Source organism: Lissotriton vulgaris, chromosome 6, assembly GCF_964263255.1.
Source record: "Lissotriton vulgaris chromosome 6, aLisVul1.2, whole genome shotgun sequence".
NCBI lineage: Eukaryota > Metazoa > Chordata > Amphibia > Caudata > Salamandridae > Lissotriton > Lissotriton vulgaris.
In genome coordinates this window covers 1071384842-1071397070 of record NC_141694.1, presented here as the reverse complement: position 1 = coordinate 1071397070, position 12229 = coordinate 1071384842, and positions in this window count along the sequence as shown.

Here is a 12229-nt window from a genome sequence, read left to right as displayed (position 1 = left end):
GTTGTGAAGTTTCAAGAGTCTTGTCGAAAATGAAACTTCTCATTATTGATGACCTAAGCATGGTATCAAACTTGATGCTTGCCTTTGTGCATTTAAGAATGCAGCAAATTCTTAAAACAGAGTATGACATATTACTCTCGATTTATTTAAAGCAGAGACAATTGTACTATGTCCTCAGATTGTGTTAACTGTACAAAATAGCATTCATTGATGTTTGTGTCGAGTAGTACCTTCCATATACATTGCAGACAGAAGGGTTCACAACTTCAATTCAGCTTTGGATGTAACTTTCTCTTCAGTATCTGTGCTGAGAACAGCCTTCAATCATTTCTGCACTCAGTAGAGATTACAACTAGATACCAAGAGCGCCAGCACTACAGAAAACATTCAATGAAAACTTGATTTATTTCAAACAGAGACAATTGCACAATGTCCTCAGATTTTCTTAAAGTTTAACCAGTAGAAAATTTAGCCTTCATTTATTTAATGCAGAGACAATTTGTAGCGCGGGTGGCGGAAAAGGGCAAGAGCCGAGTTTTGGTTAGAGTGGGGTTTATTTGAGAAAACAAGAAGTATGTACAAGTCTTTCTGGTAGGGACTCTCTGTGGTGAACGGCTTCGTTCTCTCTGCCTCCTCCTCCTAGTGCTTTCTTCCTCCCTCTTTAACAGTCCGGGACTTCTCCGTGGACCGGGCGCTGAGGGCTCCATGTTGCTGTGGGTGCCGGGCGCGGATGGCTCCGTCGTGTAGTGCAAAGGGCTCAAGGCGTACAGGAGAAAAGACAGAGAGGACACGTGTCAGTCCTTTTATCCAGCACTCTAAATGTGAAGGGGAAAGGGAGTGAGGATGCACCTCTAGTGAAGTAATTACGGCGTTGGGAAGGGGTGTTTGGTGCAGGGAAGGAACCAGTTACCGGAAAAAAGGGGAACCAGGTCACGTCACGGATCCCCCTTTCTCCCCACCCAACCCGCTATACGCCCTCATACCTGGGTGAGCCACACACCTCCAGGCGTGCGGCTGGGCGGCTCGTGTTGCCGATGGCCTCCTGGCTCCCGTGCCGCCAACGGGTCTTCTCTCTTCCTCCGACTCCCAGTAGATGGCACTCCGGTCTCTGTACATTCTCCAAATCCTCCAACTACTGCTTCCTCCGCCAACTCCACACTCGACTCTGCTCTCCTCTCTCCTACACCTTCGGTGAACAAGCACACCTGTTCTGCCTCGTCCGCTGCTTTTGACGTGGCAATCGGCTCCACCCACTCTCCGAAATTCCCCCAGTTAAAGGGACCGACGTCTTCGTCCTCTTCTGGTGGATAGTATCGACCTGCTGTGCTCGTCCAGTCGTTATGCTGTGAAGAGAAGAGGGGGGGTCATGGTATAAATCCCCGTAAGGGGGTACTGAGTCCTTGGTCAGCTGGGGGAGCGGTCTTCCCTTGCTACACAATTCTACCATATGTCTTCAAATTTTCTTTAAATAACTGACAAAAAGCATTTGTCTATCTCTTTGTCAACAACTGTCTTCAATCTACACTGCGCAAGGAACGTACAAGCTCAGCGCCAAAGATACTACTTACTCACTGCACCATAAATAATCACCTAGAAGAGTGAACACTTTTATGTCATTGTGTAACATACTGTTCCATTTAAGTGGAATTGATGCAGAATTCAATCGACTAAAGACATTACTTCAATTACTGTTCCTCTCCCCCGATCATGTATCATCACAGGGTATGTTCAACCTCAGCGCCAAAGGTATTACTAACTCAGTGCACCAGAAATCATCACTACATGACCGTATTGAATAACATGACTTATTTAGAAAAAAAAGTATCCTACTTTTTGGAGATATAGTTCAACTTACTTCTGTGAATGGACAACCAATATTTATTAAAAACCTTGATTTTAAAGACTTTGCTACCAATGCGTCCTACTTGGACCATGCATAATCGCAGACTCCACAGAACTTTGTTCCTTCAGGTGCCACTAACTCATTCCACCACTTATCATCGCTGCATTCACACACACTAAATTACCAATATTGTGCAGCTGTAATCAATGCCACGTAGTCATGAAGTCTTGGTAATCGCTACCTCCTACCATCACCACACGTCCGTATTCAGCCAGAATTTAACTGATTCTTGATTCATTATGTATAAAGTACAGTACCAAATAAAGTAATCTCCCTCAAACCTACACAAAATCGCTAATTGCCCTTACTAAGCCAGAATTCACAAGACCAAAAAAATTACTATCAGTACGTCCTGCCCGGACCACATATCTTCGAAAGCTCCACAAACATTGTTGTTTCAGGTACCACTAACTTAGTGGAAACTAAACTAAGTATTATACCTATTTCATATTCTGATTCAAACTCAAGACTATTTATCGAGCCTTTTTGTTGTATCTACTACCCCGGCCGAAGGCAATGGGAAATTTGCACACTTCCTGCCTTTCTTGGCTGTGGTTATCAATTACTCTTGAGTTTCATATTGTAATTCAAACTCATGTCCCTTTATAAAGCCTTTTTCATGTAGATACTGCACTGGCAGAAGGCAGTGGGAAATTTGCGCACTTGCTGCGTTTCTTTGCAGGGGTTATGAACTATTGCTCAATTTCATATTCCTATTCAAAGTCCAGGCCCTTTAACAAGCCCTTTTGGTTCGATCAACTACCCCGGCCGAAGGCAGTGACAAATTTGCATACTTGCTGCCTTTCTTGGCTGGGGTTATCAATAATTCTTGAATTTCATATTGTGATTCAAACTCAACGCCCTTTATGGAACCTTTTTTGTTGTAGCTACTACCTCGACCGAAGGCAGTGGGAAATTTGCACACTTGCAGCCTTTCTTGGCTGGGGTTATCAATTATTCTTCAAGTAATTCAACTTCAAAGTCCAGGCCCTTTATTGAAACTTCTTGGTAACTACTACCCATTGAATGGCAGCGGATAATTTGCACACTTGCGTCCTTTCTACCGCACAGTGTGTGTACTTTGTACACTTGCTTAACTCCTTAGATGAGATACCCATTTCTCAGGCTCCCACTGTGGAATCCCACTCAGTCTATAATGGACTGGAAAACCAAACACTAATTTCCTTTACAAGGCAGTAGGTTGTTTGCACATCTGCTACCTTTCTTAATTTTCAACTTATTCTGCATCCACTACCTCAAACACACCCACCTGCTGACTTTCTTGCTGCTTTTGCCAAGTATTATTCTAATTCAAAGCAGAGGCCCTGAAATGAGCCTGGTGTTGTAATTTTTCAGCCCTACCGCCCACAGTGGGAACTTAGTACACTTACATTGCTTGCTTGGATATGGTAGCCATTTCTCAAGCTCCCACTGCAAAATCCGATGCACAGTCTGTGTAATGATCTAGGTATCCAAAGATCCCCTTACCTTACAAGGCAGTGGGTACTTTGCGCATCTGCAGCCTTTCTAATTTTTCACCTTTTTATCTTCCACTCAATCAACACATCATCTACACATACACACACCAACTTGCTGCCTTTTGTGGCTGGTGTTATCAATTATTCTTCAATTTCATATTCTGATTCAAACTCGTGGCCCTTTATTGAGCCTTTTTGTTATACCTACTACCCCGGCCGAAGGCAGTGTAAAATTTGCACACTAACTGCCTTTCTAGGCTGGGATTATCAATTATTGCTCAATTTCATATTCTGATTCACAGTCAAGGCCTTTTATCAAGCCTATTTGTTGTAGCTAATACCCCGGCCGAAAGCAGTAGGAAATTTTCACACTTGCTGCTTTTCTTGGTTGGGGTTATCAATTATTCTTCAAGTAATTCAAGGTTCAGGCCCTTTATTAAACCTTCTTGGTAACTACTACCTGTGAATGACAGTGGGTAATTTGCACACTTGCGTCCTTTCTTGCGTCCTTTTCACCACACAGTGTGTGTACTTTGTGCACTTGCTTAACTCCTTAGATGAGATACCCGTTTCTCAGGCTCCCACTGCAGAATCCGACTCACAGTCTGTAATGGACTGGAAAACCAAACACCCATTTCCTTTACAAAGCAGTGGGTTGTTTCCGCATCCGCTACCTTTCTTTCTTTTCACCTTATTCTGCATCCACTACCTGAAACACACCTACCGGCTATTTTTCTTGCTGCCTTTGCCAAGTATTATTCTAATTCAATGTAGAGTCCCTGAAAAGGGCCCGGTGTTGTAAATTTCAGCCCTACTGCCCACAGTGGTAACTTAGTGCACTTACATTGCTTCCTTCGATGTGGTAGACATTTCTTAGGCTCCCACTGCGAAATTCGAAGCCCTATCCGTATAATGAGGTGGAAATCCAAAGATCCACTTCCCTGACAAGGCAGTGGATAGTTTGCGCGTCTGCAGCCTTTCTAATTTTTCACCTTTTTTATCTTCTTCTCCATCAACATATCATCTACACATAACACACACCAACTTGCTACCTTTTTTGGCTGGGGTTATCAATTATTCTTGAAATTCATATTTTGATTCAAACTTGTGGCCCTTTATTGAGCCTTTTTTGTTGTAGCTGGGATTGGCTGGGATAATCAATTATTCTTCTTGTAATTTAAATTCAAAGTCCAGGCCCTTTATTCAACCTTCTTGGTAACTACTACCCGTGAATGGCAGTGGGTAATTTGAACACTTGCATTCTTTCTTGCGTCCTTTCTACCGCACAGTGTGTGTTCTTTGTGCACTTTCTAACCTCCTTAGATATGATACCTGTTTCTCAGGCTCCCACTGCGGAATCCGATGCCCTGTCTGTATAATGAAAAGGAAAAACAAACACCCACTTCCCTTACAAGGCAGTGGGTAGTTTCCACGTCTGCTGCATTTCTTATTTTTCACCTTTTTAATCTTCCACTCAATCAACACATCATCTACACATACACACACCTACTTGCTGCTTTTGTTTGGCTGGGGTTATCAATTATTCTTCAATTTCATAATCTGATTCAAAGTCAAGGCCCTTTAACAATCCTTTTTGTTGTAGCTACTACCCCGGCCAAAGGCAGTGAAAAATGTGCACACTTGCTGCCTTTCTTGGCTGGGGTTACCAATTCTGCGCTCAGTAGAGTTGACAACTAGATACCTACAGCGCCAGCACTACAGAAAACATTCAATACAATCTTGATTTATTTAAAACAGAGACAATTTCACAAAGTCCTCAGATTTTCTTAAAGTTTGAACAGTAGGAAATTCAGCCTTCATTTTTTAATTTAGAGATATTTCTACTGTATGTCTTCAGATTTTGTTTAAATAAGTGACAAAAAGCATTCCTCCATGTCTGTGTCAACTATTGCCTCCTATCCACACTACGGACAGCAGGATTCACAACTTGAATTCAGCTTTTCATCTACACTATGCACAGCATTCAAATTAGCCTTCATTTATGTAAGGCAGACACAATTTTATTAATGGATAGCACGAGAAACATTCCTCAATGTCTGTACTAAGAACTACCTTCAAATGTACATTACGAACAACAGAGTTTACCTCTTCATACTACGAGCACATCAGTACAACAGAAAACATTGAATCCAGCCTTCCTTTATTTAAGGTAGAGACTAATGGATTTTATGTCTTCCGATTTTGTAAAAGAATGTCACAAATAGCATTCATCTATAACTGTGCTCACTAGAGCCTTCAATCTACACTGTGGACAGCAGGGTTCACAACTTGAATTCACCTTTCCATCTACACTAAGGAACCATTGAATCCAGCCTTGCTTTATATAAGACAAACAATTGTACTGTGTCCTCAGGTTCTGTTAACTGTGACAAAATAGCATTCATCGATCTTTGTGTCAACAACTGCCTTTAATCTACACTACGGACAGCAAGGTTCACAACTTGAATTCAGCTTTGGAACAAAATGTGTCTTCAATATCTGTGCTGACAACTGCCTTCAATATATTCTGCGGTCAGTAAAAATCAAAACTTGAAAGCAGGAGCTCCACTACTACAGAAAACTTTCAATTCAGCCTTGCTTTATTTAAGGTAGAAACTAATTGATTTTATGTCTTCAGATTTTGTAAAAGAATGCCACAAATAGCATTAATCTATAACTGTGCTCACTATGCCTTCAATCTACACTGCGGACAGCAGGGTTCACAACTTGAATTCACCTTTCCATCTACACTAGGGACAACATTGAATCCAACCTTGCTTTATTTAAGACAGACAATTGTACTGTGACCTCAGATTCTGTTAACTGTGACAAAATAGCATTCATCAATCTTTGTGTCAGCAACTGCCTTCAATCTACACTGCGGCCAGCAGGGTTCACAAATTGAATTCAGCTTTCCTTCTACATTAAGGACAGCATTGTATTCAGCCGTGCTTTCCTTAAGGCAGAGACAACTATACTGTGTCCTCACATTCTGTTAACTATACAAAAAAGCATTCATCGGTGTTTGTGTCAATTAGTACCTTCGATGTACATTACTGACAGCAGGGTTCACAGCTTCAATTCAGTTTTGCATGTAAATTTCTCTTCATTATGTGTGCTGAGAAGTGCCTGCAATCAATTCTGTGCTCAGTAGAGTTCAAAACTAGATACCAAGAGCGCCCGAACTACAGAAAACATTCAATACAATCTTGATTTACTTAAAACAGAGAATATTGCACAATGTCCTCAGATATTCTTAAACTTTGAACACTAGGAAATTCAGCCTTCATTTATTTAATGCAGACACAATTCTACTATATGTGTTCACATTTTGTTTAAATAAGTGACAAAAACCATTTGTCTATGTCTGTTAACAACTGCCTTCAATCTACACTGCACAGGAAACGTACAAGCTCAACTCCAAAGATACTACTTACTCAGTGCACCATAAATCATCACAAAGAAGAGTGAACAGTTTTATGTCACAGTGATACATACTGTCTTTTTAAATGGAATTGATACAGAATTCAATCAACAAAAGACATTACTTCAATTACTGTACCTCCCCCACGACCACACATCATCACAGGGTACATTCAAGCTCAGCGCCAAAGGTATTACTAACTCAGTGCACCACAAATCATCACCACGTGGCCGTATTGAATGAGATGACTTATTTAGAAAAAAATATATCATACTTTTTGAAGATATACTTCAACTTCTGTGAATGGACAACCAATATTTATTAGAAAACTTGATTTTAAAGACTCTGCTACCAATTCGTCCTGCTTGGACCACGTATCATCACACAATCCACAGAACTTTGTTGCTTTAGATAAACACTTGCTGCCTTTCTTGGCTGGGATTATCAATTATTCCTCAATTTCATATTCTGATTGAACGTCAAGACCCTTTATCGAACCTTTTTGTCATAGTTACTACCCCAGCCGAAAGTTAATACTCCAAAAGTAATCTGTAAAATTTGCCAAACAACTCTTTCAAAGGGTGATCCATACAAAAAATACTTCTTTAGCACAGCAAATATAGTGCGACACATGAATAACTTGCACCCCAACAACTTTGCTTGAGCTGCAACACAAAGATCGAAGGGCAACCCACCTGCTGCTCCACCAAGCACATCAACTGCTGCAACAGCATCTTCGGTAACCAGTCCATACTCGCATATTAATCTTGATTGTGATAAACTTAAATTTCTATGCATTTACTGCGATGAACTTTTGTGTTACGTGAAATAGTCTATCAACCTCATCCAAAAGAATAAACAGGAGCATTGCTGTCCTCAACATCAAACACTACACATTTATCAAACTTTTTTGTTGTAAGAACTACCCCGTCCAAAGGCAGTGGGAAATTTGCATACTTTCTGCCTTTCTTGGCTGGAGTTATCATTTATTGTTCAATTTGATATTCTGATTCAAAGTCAAAGCCCTTTATCAAGACTTTTTCATATACATACTACCCCGGCAGAAGGCAGTGCAAAATGTGCGCATGTACTGCCTTTCTTCGCAAAGGTTATGAACTATTGTTAAATTTGATATTCTGATTCAAAGCCAAGGCCCTTTATCTAGCCTTTTAGTTGTAACTACTTCCCCAGCTAAAGGTAGTGATTATTTTGCACACTTGCAGCCTTTCTTATTTTTGACATAATTCATCTTCCACTCAATCAACACATCATCTACACATACACACACCTACTTGCTACCTTTCTTGGCTACGGTTATCAACTATTCTTCTATTTCCGAAAGCAGTAAGAAATTTGTACACTTGCAGCCTCTCCTGGCTAGGGTTATCAATTATTCATGTATTTTATTATACAGTTGTGACAAATTTAATTAAGAAAGTGAAGAGTTTTTTTTAAACGCATTTTATAAGAAAAAGAAAACTATAGAAAATCTACTTGGAAAGGTTTTCAAATTGAATTTTTTAAATTTGTTATAGTATTCAATACAATTCGATCACTAGATGAACCAATCCCTTTAATGAAGGGCAAAAGTAAGTGGAAAAGAGTAACTAACAGAAGTAATTTCTCAGAGGTTTTTTTGGGTGAATGGAACCATAGTTCATGTTCTGAGCCTTTTTTTTTAATGATGACAGTTATCTTCAGAGTAATGATTTGTTACATGCAGTTGACACTAGTGGTCATGCCTATGAGCTTAGAAATGGTTGTGCTATTGTGAAAGAGAAAATTGTTCCTAGAAATGCAAAAGAGTTGTTAGCTGAGGAAGTTTTAGGGAGACGTCCTAAAGCTCCAGTGAACACTTGCAATTGTAGTAGTATTTATACTGTAAGTCAAGAATCTATTGATTTTTGTATGCAATTTCTTACATAACTATATTAAGATAAGTGTTAAACAAAAGATTAAGATGTTGCAAGGACTATGCTCTTGTATAGAGAGGGAAAATACTGGTTTGCAAGGTCATTCTCTAGCTTGTCTTTCTTAAAAAGTATGGCGAAGTGTTTTTCACCAATTCAGAATGTTACCAGTTCATCATACTCAAATGAGGAAATTAGTCAGAACATTGTATTACGCAAAAATTCCAGCACTAATGTTAAAAAAAGTTGAACAGTACTCTTTTCCGTGCATCTGTATCAGATGTAACGAATGTCTCTGATAAAATTCAGCTTAGTTACTTTGGTCCTCAGGAAGACAGTGCAGAAACTGAGATATTAATAAAAGAAAATGTGGAAGAGAATGTACAATTTTGTACTGTAGAACATTTTGAGCAAGATATTACAAAGTTTAGGGTGATTTCACTTGAAACGCCAAATTATTCTTCTATTTGTTTTCAACAAACTCATTATAAAAATCAAACCAGGAATGTTCATCTGTATTTAAAAAGTAAAAAGGAAAATTATAATGAATGGAAGCATTTTGCAACTTATTTGTTGGTAGAGAATTCTTTTGATTTGGGTTCTGATCAGCGTATTTGTAAATATTGTTATAACAAATTAGATGAGAACAAAATGCCTGCTAGAGCTGTGCATAATAATCTTGAGTTGGTAATTATTCCTTCTGAACTGATGGATTTAAATACCTATTCTTCTTCAATGTGTGCATCCATTTCAGGTTATTGTTCGTATGGAGCCTAAGACAGGAAAGTTGCCTCCTTCAGATTTACAAACAAGTTTAAAGGGAAGAGATGTATATTTGCCTATAGATTTTTTATTAAAAAAATGAAACAATTGGTGTATAAAATGTAGAAGATCTACCTTTAGTTATCCTTGTTAATGGCGTTCCTACTAGGGGTATGAAAATCTGGCAAGAATTAGTGAATGTTAGGAAAGTGTAAAAGGCAATGTATCTAGTAAAAAAACTAATCAATATTATAAAAATGTGTATGTGAGCTGTGCTGAGTGCGCTTGGGATGATTTACTTCAATTTCTTCGAGACACAAATCCAAAGATACTAAATATTGAATACAAGACACCTGGAGAATTGTGCTCTTTGGATCCAGTTAAAGTATACAGGTATTTCAATCATAGATTCAAAGCTATAATATCTTTTATCACCAATAAAAAAATTCTCTTCTTGGAAAGATTTTGGATTTCTTTTGGAGAAAAGAGTATCAACCAAAAGATGCTCCTCACATAAATATGCTAATATGGATCAAAGATGCTCCCAAATTTGCAACTGAGTCAGGTGATACTGTGCTGTCTTTTATTGGAAAATATGCCACATGTAATATACCCAAAAGTACACAAGATAAGGACTTAAAACAACAAGTCTTACGATTACAAACCCATCGTTGTGAGAAATACTGTAATTGAAACTACAAATTTAAGAACAAGTTCTACACCAAATGTCGTTTTGGATTTCCATGTCCTGTAATATTGAAAGGAAGAGTGAACAGTTTTATGTCATCTTTGCTACATACTATCACAAAAAAGTCTCCAAAAAATACATACAAGTTAAAAAGAAATGAAAAGTCAAAATATATAAATGACTACAACCCAGTCATTTTGTCCATGTGGAATGCTAACATAGACATTCAGTATATTGCAGACAATTCCGTTGTTGTTGCTCGATATCTGACACATTACATAACAAAATCAGAAAAGACAGAATTGAAGGAGATGTGAGAAGAGATTTCCTACAAGAAAAGTCTAACTAAAAAATTATATTGTTACAGTTTAAAGATGTTATCTCATCTAGAAATTGGAGCTTATCAATGTTCAGATTGCTTATCATCTGCAAGTCTTTACTCCAAATCTACAAGAATCATTTGGGTGAGTCTAAGTCTTCATGCAACACGAAATCGAGTACTTAAATCTGTACAAGAAATTGAATATTTAACTGAAAAAAAGCCAGAAAGTATATGTATTATAGTGTACTAGTTCATAACACTTCCTATTCCAGCTGTTCAAAGATCCCTCCCTTTTTATTCATTCTACTTTGAGTTCCTAAGAAGGACCATCTCTTCTGAGAATCCTGTCAAATAGAAAGAAGATCACCATAATAACAGCAATGGGCTCATCTTCCAGCTTTTCTTCAAAAAGAGATTTCATTCCTGAAGACCCTCCAAAGAAGAAGAAAAAAGCTCTAATTTGGAACTTATTTACTATCCCTGAAGGGCAAAAAAAGGTTAATGCTCTGTTAGTAACCTGTAAAATTTGCCAAACAACACTTTAAAGGATTGATGCATCCAAAAAATACTCCTTTGGCACACCAAGTATGATGCGACATATCAAGAACTTGCACCTCAATAACTTTGCTCGAAAATCCAACACGGACGTTACAGGAAAACCCACCTGCTGCTGCACCAAGCACATCAATTGCTGCAGCAGCATATTCAGCAAGCAATCCACACCCACAAATTGATCCTCATTTCGGTGAAATTAACATTCTATGCATTTATCGTGATGAACTTTTGTCTTACGGGGATCAGTCTATCGACCTAATAAAATGCAGGGAGCAGGAGCATCACTGTGCTCAACATTACTTTTTTTGACATTATCTTGTAATTGGTATCAACTATCCCAGCCGAAAGCAATGCTTAATTTGCACACATTCTGCCTTTCTTGACTGGGATTATCAACTATTCTTCAATTACATATTCTGATTGAACGTCAAGGCCCTTTATCAAACCTTTTTGCCATAGCTACTACTCCAGCCGAAGGTTAATGCTCCAAAAGTAATCGGTAAAATTTACCAAACAACTCTTTCAAAGGGTAATTCATCCAAAAAAGACTTCTTTGACACAGCAAATATAGTGCGACACATGAAGAACTTGCACCACAACAACTTTGCTTGAGCTGCAACACAAAAATTGCAGGGCAACCCACCTGCTGCTGCAACAGCATCTTCGGCAAGCCGTCCATACTCACATATTAATCTTGATTTTAGTAAACTTAAATTTCTATGCATTTATTGCGATGAACTTTTCTGTTACGTGAAACAGTGTATCAAAGTCATAAAAAACAGGAACATATCTGTCCTCAACATTACTTATTAGACATTAATCAAACTTTTTTGTTGTAACTGCTCCCACCGAAGGCAGTTGGAAATATGCACACTTGCTGCCTTTCCTGACTGGGGTTATAAATTATTATTTTTCTAATACAAATTCAAAGTGCACACCCTTTCTTCAGCCTTCTTGTTAACTACTTCCCGTAAATTGCAGTGCGTAATTTCCACACTTGCATCCTTTCTTCGGACGCACAGTCTGTGTAATGAGCTCGGTATCCAAATATCTACTTCCATGATAAGGCAATGGTTACTTTGCGTATCTTCAACATTTCTAATTTTTTACCTTATTCATCTTCCTTTCAATGAACACATCATCCACATGTACACACACTTACTTGCTGCCTTTCTTGTCTTCGGTCA